Source organism: Anolis carolinensis, unplaced genomic scaffold (genome assembly GCF_035594765.1).
Source record: "Anolis carolinensis isolate JA03-04 unplaced genomic scaffold, rAnoCar3.1.pri scaffold_9, whole genome shotgun sequence".
Classification (NCBI taxonomy): Eukaryota; Metazoa; Chordata; class Lepidosauria; order Squamata; family Dactyloidae; genus Anolis; species Anolis carolinensis.
In genome coordinates, this window is record NW_026943820.1 from 3,079,536 (window position 1) to 3,097,202 (window position 17,667).

Sequence of the window (17,667 nt, forward strand, 5' to 3'; positions counted from 1 at the left end):
GCTTCTGTTTTGTCCACAAAAGTCCAGGTAGAGCTAGAGAAATGCAATGGGTGTGAATGGAGTCCGGCTTTGTGGCATCCATTAGCCTACGGAGCAATGCGTAATCCTATAATGTTACCTATTTCCTTAAATAAGAGTGATCCAAAAATTATTCAGCTGGGGGAAATGAAAAAACTGGTGATGATTTTACTCACAGTGGCCAAACTTATAGGTAAAGGTAAAGGTTTACTGACATGAAGTCTAGTTGTGTCCGACTCTGGGATGATGGTGCTCATCTCCATTTCTAAGCTGAAGAGCCGGCATTGTCTGTAGACACCTCCAAGGTTATGTGGCTGGCATGACTGCATGGAGCACCGTTGCCTTCCCGCCGGCGCGGTACCTATTGCTCTACTCACACTTTGGGGTGATGGTGCTCATCTCCATTTCTAAGCCCAAGAGCCGGCATTGTCTGTAGACACCTCCAAGGTCATGTGGCCGGCATGACTGCATGGAGCGCTGTTACCTTCCCGCCGGAGCAGTACCTATTGCTCTACTCACACTCTGAGGGTTGGTGCTCATCTCCATTTCTAAGATGAAGAGCCGGCGTTGTCCTTACACCAAGGTCATGACTGCATGGAGCGCTGCTAACTTCCCGCCAGAGCAGTACCTATTAATCTACTCACATTTGCATGTTTTTGAACTGCTAGGTTGGCAGAAGCTGGGGCTAAGAGCAGGAGCTCACCCTGCTCCCCGGATTCAAATTGCTAACCTTCGATCAGCAAGTTCAGCTACCTGCAGTACCTATTGATCGACTCACATTTGCATGTATTCTAACTGCTAGGTTGGCAGAAGCTGGGGCTAACAGCGGGAGCTCACCCCCGCTCCCCGGATTCAAATTGCTAACCTTTGGGTAGGCAAGTTCAGCTACTTGCAGTACCTATTGATCGACTCACATTTGCATGTATTCGAACTGCTAGGTTGGCAGAAGCTGGGGCTAACAGCAGGAGCTCAACCCGCTCCCTGGATTCAAACTGCTAACCTTTGGGTCAGCAAGTTCAGCTACTTGCAGTACCTATTGATCGACTCACATTTTCATGTATTCGAACTGCTAGGTTGGCAGAAGCTGGAGCTAACAGCGGGAGCTTACCCCGCTCCCCGGATTCGAACCGCTAACCTTTGGGTCAGCAAGTTCAGCACACAGAACTCCAACAGGAAATACTGGAAAGGTTTGGCGGACATTGAACTTGAGTGTGGGAGTTGTAGTTCACTTACATCTAGAGAACACTGTGGATTCAAACAATGATGGACATGGACCAAACTTGGCAGAAATACACAATGTGCACAAATGTCAACACTGGTGGATTTTGGGGAAAATAGTCCTTGACATGTGGGAGTTGTAGTTGCTGGGATTTATAGTTCAGCTACAATCAAAGAACATTCTGAACTCCGCCAATGATGGAATTGAACCAAGCTTGGCACACAGAACCCCAAGAGAAAATACTGGAAGGGTTTGGTGGACATTGAACTTGAGTTTGGGAGTTGTAGTTCTCTACATCCAGACAGCACTGTGGACTCAAACAATGATGAATCTGGACCAAACTTGGCATGAATATTTAATTTGCCCAAATGTGAGTTTGGGGGAAATAGTCCTTGATTTCCTACTTGATAAATGCAACTATCTTTCGGGTTGCTTAGATCAACAACGAGCAGGGGCTATTTTTTATTTTAATTGTCGGGTGCTCATTCCAACACGGACTGGCCTCGAACTCATGACCTTTTCGTCATAGTGATTTATTGCAGTTGGCTGCTAACCAGCCTGCGCCACAGCCCGGCCTTGCTACCCTGTTTCCCCTAAAATAAGACATCCCCGAAAAATAAGACCTAGTAGAAGTTTTGCTGAATTGCTAAATATAAGGCCTCCCCTGAAAGTAAGACCTAGTAAAGTTTTTGTTTGGAAGCATGCCCAATGGACAGAACACCAGAGCATGCAGGATCGGTAAATGTACATACCAGTTGTATATGGAAATAATGGTAGTAACAAGAAATTCTTGATAGGATTCACAGTTTGTCTGGTTATGCTGGTTTGTGATGACAACTACTGTACAGTATATAATAAATGTTCATTTTTTTGTTCAACAATAAATGTGAATTCTTCTTCATGGAAAAATAAGACATCCCCTGAAAATAAGACCTAGCGCATCTTTGGGAGCAAAAATTAATATAAGACACTGTCTTATTTTTGGGGAAACACGGTATTCCTGGGACTCTGTACTTTTATTTATTTATTTACAGTATTTATATTCCGCCCTTCTCACCCCGAAGGGGACTCAGGGCAACATTCAATGCCAACAGACAAACAACATACAGTAGAGACAGACACAGAGGCATTTAACATTTTTTTCCAGCTTCACGATTCCGGCCACAGGGGGAGCTGTTGCTTCACTGTCCACTAGTGGCTGTACTTCCTCATTCCTTTCCTCGTGTTTTGCTGGCAGTTTTATGATGTTGTAAATTAGTTAAATTAGCCTCCCGTATAAAGCGTACCTAAATTTCCCTACTTGACAGATGCAGCTGTCTTTCGGGGCTGCATAGGTCAACAGCAAGCCGGGCTATTTAATGGTCGGGGGCTTAACCCGACCCGGGCTTCGAACTCATGACCTCTCGGTCAGTAGTGATTTATTGCAGCTGGTTACTAGCCAGCTGCGCCACAGCCCGGCCCTACAAACACTCTGAACTGTGTTTCGTGGATTGCACTCTCAATTGGATTATTGCTTTCTTTGCTGCTTAGCAAGTGATGGAGAACTGGAAGCGCACTGAGTAGGGTTGCTCTTGGCCTCGCGAAGCATCTCCGCATTGCGCAGCTGAGCCTGTGATTCAGTCGTCAAATATGTGGGTCATTCTCCGGCATCGTTGCAAAGAAGTCTCTCCATTTCTCCCCATTCCTTTCCCTCCCCAAACGCTCCACTTCTTGCCGATCCTCGCAGCTGTTTCTGCCTTTGCGCCTCTTCCTCGCTGGCGGCACATGAGGCCTCCGTCAGCTTTCAAAGCCACCCGGGCCTGGCTGTGTTTTGTTTATTTTTTCCATCATAGAAAGAAAACCATGTGCAACAAAGGGGTGCTAATTTAATAAGAGACCGGGAGGGCCTGTGTTTGCCTTGTAATCCTAATCGGGCGGATTTCTCCGTGGTATTGTTGGCCGCCGTTAGAGTAATTCTGGGCAGAGAGCCCAATGCCATATGTGTGCAAGAAGGCACACATACACATACTTTTGCACACATACCTGGGTTGTGTGATGGAACCAAAAGAACAAGTGGTTCATCTATACTGTAGAAATAATGCAGTTTGGTCCCACTTTAACTTCCATGTCTCCATGCTATGGAATTAGAGGAGCTGTAGTTTTAGAAAGTTAAAGTGCATTGGCTTGCTGCGAGTTTTCCAAGCTGTCTGACCTTTCGCTTGCATCTGTGGCAGGCATCTTCAGAAGTTTGCAAGGTTCACATGGGCCAAGAGCAACACATTCTACCCATGGGTTACTATGAGTTTTTCGGACTGTCTGGCCATGTTCCTGTAGCACTCTCTCCTGAACTTTCACTTGCATCTGTGGCAGGCATCCGCAGAAGTTTGCGAGGTTCACCCGGGCCATGAGCAACACATTCTACCATGGGTTGCTGTGAGTTTTTAAGGCGGTGTGGCCATGTTCCAGTAGCACTCTCTCCTGACCTTTCGCTTGGTAGAATGTGTTGCTCTCAGCCCATGTGAACCTCGCAAACTTCTGGGGACGCCTGCCAACGATGCAAGCGAAATGTCAGGAGAGAGTGCTATGGGAACATGGCCACACAGTCCGAAAAACTCACAGCAACCCATTGGTAGAATGAGTTGCTCTCGGCCCATGTGAACTTCACACACAGCCCAAAAAACTCACAGCAACCCATTGGTAGAATGTGTTGCTCTTGGCACATGTGAACCTGGCAAACTTCTGGGGACGCCTGCCAACGATGCAAGCGAAATGTCAGGAGAGAGTGCTATGGGAACATGGCCACACAGTCCGAAAAACTCACAGCAACCCATTGGTAGAATGAGTTGCTCTCGGCCCATGTGAACTTCACACACAGCCCAAAAAACTCACAGCAACCCATTGGTAGAATGTGTTGCTCTCAGCCCATGTGAACCTCACAAACTTCTGAGGACGCCTGCCACGGATGCAGGCCAAACGTCAGGAGAGAGTGCTACTGGAACATGGCCACACAGCCCTAAAAACCCATAGTAACCCATGGGTAGAATGTGTTGCTCTTGGCACAAGTGAACCTTGCAAACTTCTGAGGATGCCTGCCACAAATGCAAGCAAAACATCAGGAGGGAGTGCTACTGGAACATGGCCATACACTCCAAAAAACTCACAGTAACCCATTGGTAGAATGTGTTGTTCTCGGCCCATGTGAACTTTGCACACAGCCCAAAAAACTCACAGCAACCCATTGGTAGAATGTGTTGCTCTTGGCACATGTGAACCTGGCAAACTTCTGAGGATGCATGCCACAGATGCAAGTGAAACGTCAGGAGGGAGTGCTACGGGAACATGGCCACACAGCCTTGTCAGGAGAGAGTGCTACAGGAACATGGCCACACAGTCCGAAAAACTCATAGTAACCCATTGGTAGAATGTGTTGCTCTTGGCCCATGTGAACTTTGCACACTTCTGAGGATGCCTGCCACAGATGCAAGTGAAATGTCAGGAGGGAGTGCTACGGGAACATGGCCACACAGTCCGAAAAACTCATAGTAACCCATTGGTAGAATGTGTTGCTCTTGGCCCATGTGAACTTTGCACACTTCTGAGGATGCCTGCCACAGATGCAAGTGAAATGTCAGGAGGGAGTGCTACGGGAACATGGCCACACAGTCCGAAAAACTCATAGTAACCCATTGGTAGAATGTGTTGCTCTTGGCCCATGTGAACTTTGCACACTTCTGAGGATGCCTGCCACAGATGCAAGTGAAATGTCAGGAGGGAGTGCTACGGGAACATGGCCACACAGTCCAAAAAACTAATGCTAACTCATTGTTAGAATATGTTGCTCTTGGCCAATGTGAACTTTGCACACAGCCCAAAAAACTCACAACAAGCCATTGGTAGAATGTGTTGCTCTTGACACATGTGAACCTGGCAAACTTCTAAGGATGCCTGCTACAGATGCAAGCGAAACGTCAGGAGGGAGTGCTATTGGTACATGGCCACACAGTCCGGAAAGCTCATAGTAACCCATGGGTAGAATGTGTTGCTCTTGGCCGATGTGCAAACCAACTTTCTTGCTTCTCTCCTGAAGACTTTTTGTGCTTCTCGCTCTCTGTCTTGAGGAGCGAGGAAACGGTTAAGCGCTCCAGCCTTTTGATTAGCAGAGAGCCTTAAAGTCAGAGGAAAGGGAGGAAAGAAAGGGGGGAAGAAAAGTGGAAGGAAGACAGTCTGAGGGAACTCTCAGAAGCATGCTCATGAGGTGAAGTCATCCGCCGAGGAGGAAGAAGACACCGGGAGAGACTTCTTTCCTTCCTTCCTTGCAAAAAAATAAAATAGTCTGCGGAGAAGTGGCCGGACGTGTCCGAGGATGGGCACAGGTGGGCCGCCGTCCGGAAACGGCACTCGCCTGCACGGAGCATCTCCAAAAGCCTCAAGCCAGTGATCCAGGCCCAGGACACTTTCCCCATCTCCGAAAAGTCTCCGAAAAGTCTTGAAAGGAAGGAATAAGAAAGCCAAAAGAATGGAAAGGGAAGGAAGGGGAAATTGGTAAGGAAGAACAGTCGCTCGCCGGGTGGATTATGGAAACCATTGCGGGAAGGAATCTCCAGTTTGAAGTTTGGCATCTACAGTTTTGACCTGTTTTTGGGAAGTCCGAAAGCGGCACATCTTTTCGTTTCCGCACAGTGAAAAATGAGAGGAAATAGCAGCACTTGCCAAGGTTAACGACTTACAGGTAGAAGAGATTTTCATCGGGATGCAAAGACTTCTGTCGGGAATTCGCTCTTTCTGCTCCATCAAGGAAATAGACCAGGAAGGTAATTAATTATCCTCTGTTATTATTTCCTTTCAGCGTCGTTTATTTCTCCGAAATCCCGAGTAGGAAATTGGTTGGTTACTCACGAAGTATAAATACCAAGATTTCATCCAGACTGAAGGAATAATAATAATAATAATAATAATAATAATAATAATAATAATAAAAATAATAATAATTAATTGTGATCTAATATAGCAGCCAGCAGACTGTCTGCTGTGGACTCATCTTGTTGTGTTTCAAATAATAATAATAATAATAATAATAATAATAATAATAATAATAATAATAGAATTTCAAAGACTCTGGCAGAAACCAGTGCAGGTGGTCCCGGTGGTGATCGGCACATTGGGTGCCGTGCCAAAAGATCTCAACCAGCATTTGGAAACAATAGACATTGACAAAATCATGATCTGCCAACTGCAAAAGGCCACCCTAATGAGATCTGCATGCATCATCCGAAAATACATCACACAGTCCTAGACACTTGGGAAGTGTTCGACTTGTGATTTTGTGATACGAAATCCAGCATATAGATCACGTTTGCTGTGTCATAATATAATAATAATAATAATAATAATAATAATAATAATAATAATAATAATACATCACACAGTCCTAGACACTTGGGAAGTGTTCGACTTGTGATTTTGTGATACGAAATCCAGCATATAGATCACGTTTGCTGTGTCATAATATAATAATAATAATAATAATAATAATAATAATAATAATAATAATAATACATCACACAGTCCTAGACACTTGGGAAGTGTTCGACTTGTGATTTTGTGATACGAAATCCAGCATATAGATCTCGTTTGCTGTGTCATAATATAATAATAATAATAATAATAATAATAATAATAATAATACATCACACAGTCCTAGACACTTGGGAAGTGTTCGACTTGTGATTTTGTGATATAAAATCCAGCATATCCATCTTGTTTGCTGTGTCATACAATAAAATAATAATAATAATAATAATAATAATAATAATAATAATAAATTACTATTAATTAATTAATTACCCACTATTCATTACAGCTCGCAACTTGCAACTGAATTTAATACAGTAGACACTGATACTATACCATACCACAAACTCTGTTTTGTCTTGATATTATTACTGAAATAACAATAATAAGAATAATAAAATAATAAAAATAATAGTAATAAATTAATTACTATTAATTAATTACCCACTTTTCATTACAGCTCTCAACTTGCAATTGAATTTAATACAGTAGACACTGATTCTATACCATACCACAAACTCTGCTTTGACTTGATATTAATACTGAAATAATAATAACTTTATTTTTGTACACCGCCTGTATAATTAACATCTGTATTCTGTCTTGAAAACCCGAAATGCTTTGAATGTTTATACGTATTGCATGTATGGCGTGGAGATCTAGGGAATTGAATGAATTGCCTAATAATAATAATAATAATAATAATAATAATAATAATAATATCTGAAAATACATCATAGTCCTAAACGCTTGGGAAGTGTTCAACTTGTGGTTTTGTGATACGAAATCCAGCATATATATCTCGTTTGCTATGTCATACTCTGCCTTTGTGTCAATAATAATAAGTATAATAATAATAATAATAATAATAATAATAATAATATGCATCAATAATAATATGCATCATCCGAAAATACATCACACAGTCCTAGACACTTGGGAAGTGTTCAACTTGTGATTTGTGATACTAAATCCAGCATATATATCTCGTTTGCTGTGTCATACTATGTCTTTGTGTCAATAATAATAATAATAATAACAATAATAATAATAGCAGAAACTGCAGGGACCATTCAGTCCAACCTCCCTTCTGCCAGACAGAAGAAACACTATCAAGCACTCCCAACAGATGGCCACCCAGCCTTTGTAAATAATAATAATAATAATAATAATAATAATAATAATAATAACAATACATTATTATTATTATTATTATTATTAATAATAATAATAATAATAATAATAATACAAAATCCAGCATATATATCTCGTTTGCTGTGTCATACTATGTCTTTGTGTCAATAATAATAATAATAATAATAATAACAATAATAATAATAGCAGAAACTGCAGGGACCATTCAGTCCAACCTCCCTTCTGCCAACAGATGGCCACCCAGCCTTTGTAAATAATAATAATAATAATAATAATAATAATAATAATAATAATAATAATAATAATAACAATACATTATTATTATTATTATTATTAATACAAAATCCAGCATATCTATCTAGTTTGCTGTGTCATAATAAAATAATAATAACAACAATGAGGATTTCAAAGATCGGACTGCAAAGACTCAAGGTGGTCCCAGTGGTGATCGGCACACTAGGGACAGTGCCTAAAACCTTGGCCAGCACTTGAAAATAATCGGCGCTGACAAAATGACCATCTGTCAGCTGCAAAAGGCCACCCAATTCAGATCTGCATGCATTATTCGCCGATACATTACATAATCGTAGACACTTGGGAAGTGTCCGACATGTGATCCAATACAACAGCCAGCATAGGGATCTAGTTTGCTGTGTACTCATCTTATAATAATAATAATAATAATAATAATAATAATAATAATAATAATAATAATAATAATATCTTGTTTGTTGTGTCATACAATAATAATAATAATAATAATAATAATAATAATAATAATAATAATTTAATTACTCTCTTTTCCTTCTGGTTTGCAACTCGTGGTTAAATTTAATACAATGGACTCTGTTAACAGGTACTGATACTATACCATACCACAAACTTTGCATTGATTTGATATTAATATTGAAATAATAATAATAATAATAATAATTTAATTGCCTACTTTTCCTTATGTCTTACAACTCGCAGTTAAATATAATACAGTAGACTGTTAACAGGCACTGATGCTATACCGTACTACAAACTTTGCATTGACTTGGTATTACTATTGAAATAATAATAATAATAATAATAATAATAATAATAATAATAATAATGTATTGATTGATTGATTGATTGGTTAATTAATTACTATTAATTGATTAATTAATTACCCGCTTTTCCTTATGGTGCACAATTTGTAATACAGTAGACTCTGTGAACTGGCACCGAGGCCGGATAAAAATGTAGTTTCTGGTTGCTTGAGAGTGACTTTTCCAAATAGGCCTAACGCCTACTACACCCGTACCGTACTCTGCATTGACTTGATACTAATATTCTGTTGCAATGAAATGGAGACAAATGTGACTTAATGTAACACATGTTGATATTGTGGCTAAAGATGGATTTTGTTTCCGTTTGTATCCGAAGTATAATTTCTTCGAATTGCGGAGAGTTTGGTTAACGGAGATGCTGGTATTTATATTTAGCAAAAGGTGAAGCGATGCAATCTTTCATGCCATGGAAGCAATGGGAGGCTGCTCCATAGATTCCCATGCGGCGCCTTCCAAAGGGATGCGCTTTCAAAGAAAACTCAGCTGCGCGGTTCCTCGATGGCGTTCCTTGACGAGACGTTTCCTGGCGGCAGATGTTTCTCTCCCCCTTTTCCCCCCTTTTTCGACTCTTGCGAAAGAGAAAGGTAGACTGTGCCCGAGGTGTCAATTAAACACACACGCTCCCATGCGCAAAAGCATGCGCTCTGCTAAGTGCCGCGAGGATTGCGCTCTTCCTCTAATCGCGCCGTTTGCAAAGTTTTGCATTTTTCCAAAAGTCATTTCTTGTTGGTTGCTTCAGTGAGGAATAATAAGTCTTCCCATCGTTTTGTGTAGCATTATAAAGACCAATAGGTTAATGCTTAATTTTGTGTTCATATTTACATATTTGTGGATTTAAAATGCTTTTGAAATGCTTTTCATAGAATCATAGAATAGTAGAGTTGGAAAAGACCTCATGGGCCATCCAGTCCAACCCCATTCTGCCAAGAAGCGGGAAATCGCATTCAAAGCACCCCCGACAGATGGCCATCCAGCCTCTGCTTCAAAGCCTCCAAGGAAGGAGCCTCCACCACAGCCCCGGGGAGAGAGTTCCACTGGTGAACAGCCCTTCTCACAGGGAGGAAGTTCTTCCTGATGTTCAGGTGGAATCTCCTTTCCTGTAGTTTGAAGCCATTGTTCCCTTGCGTCCTAGTCTGCAGGGCAGCAGAAAACAAGCTCCCTCCCTCCTCCCTAGGACTTCCCTTCACGTATTTGTACATGGCTATCATGTCTCCTCTCAGCCTTCTCTTTTGCAGGCTAAACATGCCCAGCTCTTTAAGCCGCTCCTCATAGGGCTTGTTCTCCAGACCCTTCATCATTTTAGTCGCCCTCCTCTGGACGCTTTCCAGCTTGTCAACATCTCCCTTCAACTGTGGTGCCCAAAATTGGACACAGTGTGATTCCAGGTGTGGTCTGACCAAGGCAGAATAGAAAGAGGGGGAGCAGGACTTCCCTGGATCTAGACGCTATTCCCCTATTGATGCAGGACAGAATCCCATTGGCTTTTTTAGCAGCCGCATCACATTGTTGGCTCATGTTCACCTTCCTCTCCACGAGGACTCCAAGGTCTTTTTCGCACACACTGCTGTCAAGCCAGGCATCGTCCCCCATTCTGTATCTTTGATTTCCATTTTTTCTGCCGAAGTGAAGTATCTTGCATTTGTCCCTGTTGAACTTCATTTTGTGAGTTTTGGCCAATCATCTCTCTAGTCTGTCAAGATCGTTTTGAATTCTGCTCCTGTCTTCTGGAGTGTTAGCTATCCCTCCCAGTTTGGTCCCGTCTGCAAACTTGATGATCGTGCCTTCTAACCCTTCGTCTAAGTCGTTAATAAAGATGTTGAACAGAACCGGGCCCAGGACGGAGCCCTGCTTGTGGCACTCCACTTGTCACTTCTTTCCATGATGAAGACGACGCATTGGTGAGAATCACCCTTTGGGTTCGTTCGCTTAGCCAATGACAGATCCACCTAACCGTAGTTTTGTCTCGCCCACATTTGACTAGTTTCCTTGCCAGAAGGTCGTGGGGGACTTTGTCGAAGGCCTTACTGAAATCCAGGTACGCGACATCCACGGCATTCCCTGTATCGACCCAACTCGTAACTCATAGCAATGCAACACAATGTAAAGCTTTTAATGTGAGCCCATCTACACTACCATCCTCCAATATAGAGCCAGCCTAAGGTTATTGCGTTATGTTGTGTTGTGTTGCGTTGCATCACATTGCATCTATGGCCCCTTCTACACTGCCGTATAATCCAGATTATGTGCTTTCAACTGGGTTATATGGCAGTGCAGACTCAGATAACCCAGTTCAAAGCAGATGTTGTGGATTTTCTGCCTTGATATTCTGGGTTATACGGCTGTGTGGAAGGGTCCTGAGTCCACAATCCACATAATGAAACGCAACGTAATGCAACGCATAGCAATGCAACGCAATGTAATGCAACACATAGCAATGCAACACAATGTAATGCAATGCATAGCAATACAACGCAATGTAATGCAACACATAACAACGCAACGCAACATAATGCACCGCATAGCAATGCAACACAACGTAATGAAACACATAGCAATGCAACACAATATAATAAAACACACAGCAATGCAACACAATGTAATGCAACACATAGCAATGCAACACAATGTAATGCAACACATAGTAATGCAACGCAACGTAATGCAATACATAGCAATGCAACACAATGTAATGCAATGCATAGCAATGCAACGCAATGTAATGCAACACATAACAACGCAACGCAACATAATGCACCGCATAGCAATGCAACACAACGTAATGAAACACATAGCAATGCAACACAATATAATAAAACACATAGCAATGCAACACAATGTAATGCAACACATAGCAATGCAACACAATGTAATGCAACACATAGTAATGCAACGCAACATAATGCAATACATAGCAATGCAACACAATGTAATGCAATGCATAAAAATGCAACGCAATGTAATGCAACACATAACAATGCAACGCAACATAATGCACCGCATAGCAATGCAACACAACGTAATGAAACACATAGCAATGCAACACAATATAATAAAACACATAGCAATGCAACACAATGTAATGCAACACATAGCAATGCAACACAATGTAATGCAACACATACCAACGCAATGCAATGTAATGCAGCACATAGCAATGCAACACAATGTAATGCAATGCATAGCAATGCAACGCAATGTAATGCAGCACATAGCAATGCAACACAACATAATGCAATGCATAGCAATGCAACACAACGTAATGAAACACATAGCAATGCAACACAATGTAATGCAACGCATAGTAATGCAACACAACGTAATGAAACACATAGCAATGCAACACAATGTAATGCAACACATAGTAATGCAACGCAACGTAATGCAATACATAGCAATGCAATGCAACATAATGCACCGCATAGCAATGCATAGCAATGGCTCTATATTGGAGAATTAATGCAGTTTCGACCCATTTTGACTGCCATGATTCAATGCGATGGAACGGTGGAAGTCGTAGTTTTGCAGAAAAGGCTCAAGCCTTTGCAAAACGACAACTCTGATGATCCTATGTAGCAGTGAGCCACGGTGAAGTGGTGTCGAACCACATTAATTCCGCAGTGTAGTTGCATCCAGAGGCAATTCCGGGCTTCCTGTGCAGCCGGAGCCCTGCAACGTTGGGTTTGTCTTGAATCCAGGCTTGATCCGTTGCTTTCCAAAGCAGAGACAAGGAATGCGTTGCAAAGGAAGGGAGTTTTACGAGCCGCCGGAGTGTCGTTTCGGACAAAGTCCAGTTGCAAGTGAGAGGCTGCGTTATTCACGTCCAGGATGGAATTGGCCAGGAAATGACACTCGATGGCTTCTCATAGAACATAGTTGTGAATGCGTGCCTTTTGGGCGGATGTGGCTACCGATGCCCTGCTTTGGCGCATGCTTTGGCAACCCTGTGAGATGTCTGGTTGGCCTTTGGCCGGGGAAGGCGTCTGAGAGCCATGGGTTTGTGGCCTAAGCAACTATTACCAACAAGATGTGTGTGTGCGATTGTGAAAATATCCACATTTCCAGCATCGCTGTGCTATGAGTCAGTTCCAGGGTGGTTGCCTGCCTTCTAAGGGAGCGTCTACACTGTGGAACGAATGCAGTTTGGCACCACTTTAACGATGGCATCATAGTTAGATTTGCAAGGTCTTGAGCAGGGAGTCCCCAAACCTTTTAAACAGGGGGGCAGTTCACTGTCACTCAAACCGTTGGAGGGCCGGACTATAGTTGGCCGCTGAGCAATCTTTTATATATATATATATATATATATATATATATATATATATATATATATATATATATATATTGCATAATTAGGACTGAGTTAACAACAAAACCACTGGGCCAAATCACACCAAATTTGGCCACAAAACTTATCACTTTCCAAGGAGTGACCATAAAAAAAGAACACAGAGACAAGGCCAGAAAAATCCCATTGTTACCCAACTTGAATACCATTGAATAGCCTTGCAGCTTCAAAGCCTGGCTGCTTCAAACCTAGGGGAATTCTTTCTAGGCCACCGTAAATGCCACAAAGAAAAGCCTACTTAGGACTACGCCACAGCAACGCGTGGCCGGGCACAGCTAGTAATAATAATAATAATAATAATAATAATAATAATAATAATAATGGTTGGAAGAGACCCCTTGGGCCATTTAGTCCAAACACCTTCTGCCTTTGGGTACCCAAAGCACAAGCAAAGTACTCCTGACAGATGGCCACCCAGCCTCAATGTGAATAATAATAATAATAATAATAATAATAATAAAGAGGGTTGGAAAAGTCAGCCTCAATGTTAATAATAGTAATAATAATAATAATAATAATAATAATAATAATAATAATAATAAAGAAGGTTGGAATAGTCAGCCTCAGTGTTAATAATAATAATAATAATAATAATAATAATAATAATAATAATAATAAAGAGAGTTGGAAGAGACCTCTTAGGCCATTTAGTCCAACCCCTTTCTGCCTTTGTGCACCCAAAGCACAAGCAAAGCACCCCTGACAGATGACCACCCAGCCTCAATACTACTACTATTTATTTATTTATTTATTTCCAATATTTCTACCCCGCCCTTCTCCCCGAGGGGACTCAGGGCGGCTTACACAACTGGTAGGATCACTACCAGTACATCATAATACAATAAAATATGAATAAAACAGTTAAAATAATTAAATAACATAATAAAATACAATATATAAAAATTTAAAACAATGCAACACCAAATATATATACCAATCATCCATCAGACCTTGTGCAAAAGCCTTAATCCGATCCATGTCAATGCTAACTGAGTTCATTCATTAAACGCTTGCGCGCATAGCCAGGTCTTCAGCTTCTTCCTGAACCCCAAAAGGGATGGGGTTTGCCGGATGTCACTGGGGAGGGAGTTCCACAGCCGAGGAGCCGCCACCGAGAAGGCCCTGTCTCTCGTCCCCAGCAGCCGTGCTTGTGAGGCCGGTGGGATCGAGAGCAGGGCCTCCCCGGATGATCTTAAGGTTCTCGTGGGCTCATAGGAGGAGATGCGTTTGGACCAGAACCGTTTAGGGCTTTGTAGGTCAAAACCAGCACTTTGAATTGGGCTCGGTAGCATATTGGCAGCCAGTGGAGCTGGCTTAGCAGGGGGGTAGTACGCTCCCTGTAAGCCGCCCCAGTTATTAATCTGGCTGCCGCCCGTTGTACTAGCTGGAGCTTCCGGGCCGTCTTCAAAGGCAACCCCACGTAGAGAGCGTTGCAGTAGTCCAAACGGGATGTAACCAGAGCGTGGACCACCGTGGCCAAGTCAGACCTCCCAAGGAACGGGCGCAGCTGGCGCACAAGTCTGAGTTGTGCAAAGGCTCCCCTGGCCACCGCCGAGACCTGGGGCTCCAGGCTCAGCGATGAGTCCAGGAGAAGAACCCCCAGACTGCGATCCTGTGTCTTCAGGGGGAGTGCGACCCCGTCCAGCACAGGCTGTAACCCTATACCCTGTTCGGCCTTGCGACTGACCAGGAGGACCTCTGTCTTGTCTGGATTCAGTTTCAATTTGTTCGCCCTCATCCAGTCCAACACAGCAGCCAGACACCGGTTCAGGACCTGGACAGCCTCCTTAGTGACAGGTGGGAAGGAGTGACAGAGCTGGACATCATCTGCATACAGATGACACCTCACCCCGAAACTCCTGATGATCTCTCCCAGTGGCTTCATGTAGATGTTGAACAACATGGGGGACAGTACTGAACCCTGCAGGACCCCACAAGTCAACGGTTGTGGGGCCGAGCAGGCGTCCCCCAATGACACCATCTGGGACCGACCCTCCAGGAATGAGTGGAGCCACTGCAGAACAGTACCTCCAAGTCCCATAGCATTGAGCCATGGCAGTATATTTGGAGAAAGTACAAATCCCCAGGATCGAAACGCCAGACCTTTCCGCCGCACAGATGCTTTTTTTTGGGCCATCTGGTTGACTATCTGGTCCTTGTTGCGTCTTGCTTGGCAGGGTGAACTCCATCTCCGGCGGTTGCTCAGAACCTCTTCCAAGCGACACGTTTGATGCCGTTCTTCCTCCGCTTGATCTCTCCCCGGGTTCTGTTTGCAGTTATTGCTTGGATCCTTCTTTCCGCAGCAGGACCGGATGGCCACCTTCCCCATCTGCTTCCATGCGCGGAGGAAGGGTCCGATTGAGAACAGAGAGGGAAGGCAAGGCAATGCTCCAAAGGGTCTCCTTGCAAAGTTGCTCGGAAAAGGTGCTGCCAGGCATTTGCATGGTTTCCGAGCACTACAACTCTCAGAAAAATAATCTATATACAGTAGAGTCTCACTTATCCAACATAAAAGGGTCGGCAGAACGTTGGATAAGCAAATATGTTGGATAATAAGGAGGGATTAAGGAAAAGACTATTAAACATCAAATTAAGTTATGACTTTACAAATTAAGCACCAAAAAATCATGTTATACAACAAATTTCACAGAAAAAGTAGTTCAATATGAAATAATGCTATGTAGTAATTACTGTATTTACAAATTTAGCACCAAAATATCACGATTTATTGAAAACATTGACTACAAAAATGCGTTGGATAATCCAGAACGTTGGATAAGCGAGTGTTGGATAAGTGAGACTCTACTGTATATATAAATGTAATGTGCATAATTCCCATGGAGTAAACAACAAAACCACTGAAGCAAATCACACCAAATTTGGCCACAAAAGACATAGTCATCCAATCTATGTCTTTCCATCAAAAACCCTATAAAATTAGGTCGTAGCCTGTTTCCCCAAAAATAAGACAGTGTCTTATATTAATTTTTGCTCCCAAATATGCGCTAGGTCTTATTTTCAGGGGATGTCTTATTTTTCCACCAAGACGAATTCACATTTATGGTTGAATTTTTAAAAATGAAAATTTATTGTCTACTGTACAGTCGTTGTCATCATAAAACAGCATAACCAAACTGTGAATCCTTTCAAGAATTTCTATATTATATTTTATTGCTATACTGTTTTTAAATTACTGTTTTAAATTTCTGTTCGTATGTAAATTTATGTTGTTGTTGGGCTTGTCCCTGTGTAAGCTGCCCTGAGTCCCTTCTGGGAGATGGAGGTGGGATACAAGAATAAAGTTATATTATTATTATTATTATTATTATTATTATTATTTCTTGATACTACCTTTATTTCCATGTACAACAATCTATGGCATGTACATTTACCAATCCTGCATGCTTCCAAACAAAAACTTTGCTAGGTCTTACTTTTGGGGGAGGCCTTATATTTAGCAATTCAGCAAAACCTCTACTAGGTCTTATTTTCTGGGGTGTCTTATTTTCAGGGAAACAGGGTCATTACAGAAACCCTCCCAAAAACCAAAAATTACTAATCACGCATGTGCAGAGGATCTCCGGGAAACTTGGTGACACTAGCCAAGTAGGCAGGCTTCAATTGCCACTGTGCGCCAACATCATTATTATTATTATTATTATTATTATTATTATTATTATTATTATTATTTTATTGTATGACACAGCAAACAAGATGTATATGCTGGATTTCGTATCACAAAACCACAAGTCGAACACTTCCCAAGTGTCTAGGACTGTGTGATGTATTTTCGGATGATGCGCACAGATCCCAGTCGGGTGGCCTTTTGCAGTTGGCAGATAGTAATTTTGTCAATGTCTATTGTTTCCAAATACCTGCTGAGATCTTTTGGCACGGCACCCAGTGTGCCCATCACCACCGGGACCACCTGCACTGGTTTCTGCCAGAGTCTTTGCAGTTCAATCTTGAGGTCCTGAGAGCGGCTGAGTTTTTCCTGTTGTTTTTCGTCAATGCGACTGTCACCTGGGATGGCGACATCAATGATCCAAACCCTTTTCTTCTCCACAACTGTGATGTCTGGTGTGTTGTGTTCCAGAACTTTGTCAGTCTGGATTCAGAAGTCCCACAGTATCTTTGCGTGCTCATTTTCCAAGACTTTTGCAGGTTTGTGATCCCACCAGTTCTTTGCTGCTGGGAGGTGGTACTTGAGGCATAAGTTCCAATGAATCATTTGGGCCACATGGTTGTGCCTCTGTTTGTAGTCTGTCTGTGCAATTTTCTTA

The 17,667-nt window shown here is 42.4% G+C and overlaps 1 protein-coding gene across 2 annotated transcripts in view; it reads left to right on the forward strand.

The window, feature by feature from the left end:
* The window catches only part of znf469 (zinc finger protein 469), a 179,138-nt gene that overhangs the window by 64,383 nt on the left and 97,088 nt on the right, over positions 1-17,667 (forward strand). Inside the window, exon 1 of one of the 2 annotated variants that reach the window (XM_062961633.1) lies at positions 4,277-6,027. The exons of the other annotated variant lie outside the window; for it this stretch is intronic. The gene's annotated coding sequence lies outside the window, so the exon portion shown is untranslated. Of the gene's footprint in view, positions 1-4,276; positions 6,028-17,667 lie in introns of those variants that run through there. 2 annotated transcript variants of the gene reach the window in all.